Consider the following 2,055-nt stretch of genomic DNA (forward strand, 5'->3'; position numbering starts at 1 on the left):
GGAGAATGATCCATGCATACTCAAGAAGAATGTGTATTCCATTTTCATTGGGTGCAGTGTTCTACATATGTCTGTTAGGTCTAGTTTGTTTAGTGTATCATTCAAATCCTGTTCTTTCTTATTGATCTTTTTTAAGAGAACAGTCAATTGTAGACTCGCTTTAATGGCAAAAAAGACAAGAAAAAAAAAAACTAAGGAATACATAAAAATAGCACTGCCCATTATATATGTTGAATGAGGTGTTTATAGCCATGTAATCCAACTAGTTATTTTCCCCTCTTTAATTTTTATGCCCTGTCTTTAATTATAGGTATTATAAGTTACACTAAGTTAAATCAAAAACAAAATACCCTTGGATTTGAGTAATTCCACACAGAAAATTGAGTACATGGGAACTAGAGTTTTAACAAAATTTTTGGGAAAGATTCAGTAGTTAATTCACTAAATTAACTAGTTCTGTCAAAGGCAGCTATAAAAAATACACATCATAAGCTAAACAGTTAAGAGTGGAGAAAGCCTGCCATTTCTTAATGTATCTGGTGAGTGCTGTAAACCCAAGACAGAAGCATCTTAAATAGAGAACATTTAGGCATTCAGACGTGTTCAGTTTCTAGTGTACCCTATCTTGGTAATACTCAGAGGGCAGGCTGTGTCTCTCTGTATACCCGAAGGCAACTGAGGCTGGAAAACCACAGGATGGGTTCTGTCATCACACTTGATCCCGCAGGAGGTCAGTCTCTGGGAGAGCTCCTCCTTGGCAGAGGCTACATTTAAGCCCAAAGAGCTGGTCTGCCCCTGCGGCAGCTCCATGTTGTGGTCGAGGCCAGCCTCGCCTGCCATCTCCTGGAGCAGCACATCCACTTGGCTCTGCCGAGTGGACAGGGCTGCCGTGTTGCTCGTCATGTCTTTCATCTACTGTGCCTAGATTTCCAGTATCTCAAACTGGTGCTCAAATTTGTCCATCAGGGCAGAGATCTTCTCCAGATTCATGGTCTTCAACATCGTGTCCATTGACTTAACCATTCTGGCTATGGACTTAGTCACCCTGCCCATTGTCACTGCCGTCTGGACTCTGGCAGCCACGGCACTGACAGTCATTCACAGGAAAGACACCACCTGGTTCTTCTGGCGGATGGTGCATTCCGTGAATATTCTCACAACTTCCATGTTGCCTCTCTGAATGGCCTTTTTAATCTTGGCCCTTTCCACCTTTTTCTCTTTGCTGATTTCTTGGCACTCCTGCTCAGTTCTTTGACCATGATCTTCAGGTTGAGTAGGAGTTTTTCCATGTTGGACATGGTTGGATGTCTCCTTGAGGGTGGGGATCTGTGTGGTAGGGACCCAGAGGATGGGGTTTTGCCCCTTATGGACTTTCTGACTAGCTGTTCTATCCATTATTGAGTGTGGTGTGTTAAAATCTACTATTAATGTAGAATATTCCATTTCTCCCTTCAAATCTGTCAGTATTTCCTTCATGTATTTTGGGGCTCTGCTGTTAGGTGCATGTATATTTTTTTGTTATATCTTTTCATTGAGCTGTCCCTCTTTATCAGTATATAATGACCATCTTTGTCCATAATAACTGTTTTTTACTTAAAGTCTATTTTATCCCATATTAATATAGCCACCCCAGCTCTCTTTTGGTTACTACTTGCCTAGTGTATTTTTTCCTTCCTTTCACTCTCAACATACTTGTATCTTTGACTTTAAGGTGAGTTTCTTGCAGACAGCATATGTTTGGGTCATGCTTTTGTATTCATTCTGCCAATCTCTGCCTTTTGACGGGAGAGTTCAATTCATTTACATTTGAAGTCATTATTGATAATGCAGGACTTTCTTCTGCCATTTTGCTAGTTAGCTTTTACATGTCTCTTACCATTTTTGTCCCTCACTTCTGTTAAAGACTACTTTTAAATTTATTTGTTTTATTGTATTGTACAATATGGAGTGCCTTCTCATTTCTATCTGGATATATTTTTCATCTGTGTTCCTTGTGGTTACCATGGGGTTAAAATTTAACATCCTAAATACATAATAATCGTATTTGATTTGAAA

At 39.7% G+C, this 2,055-nt stretch overlaps 1 pseudogene; it reads right to left on the bottom strand.

Moving 5' to 3' along the window:
• Window positions 1–603: 603 nt before the first annotated feature.
• LOC101415304 (charged multivesicular body protein 1b-like) lies at window positions 604–1,298 on the bottom strand (annotated as a pseudogene).
• Between the last annotated feature and the right edge of the window lie 757 nt (window positions 1,299–2,055).

This window comes from Dasypus novemcinctus, chromosome 2 (assembly GCF_030445035.2).
Source record: "Dasypus novemcinctus isolate mDasNov1 chromosome 2, mDasNov1.1.hap2, whole genome shotgun sequence".
In the NCBI taxonomy this organism is placed as follows: Eukaryota; Metazoa; Chordata; class Mammalia; order Cingulata; family Dasypodidae; genus Dasypus; species Dasypus novemcinctus.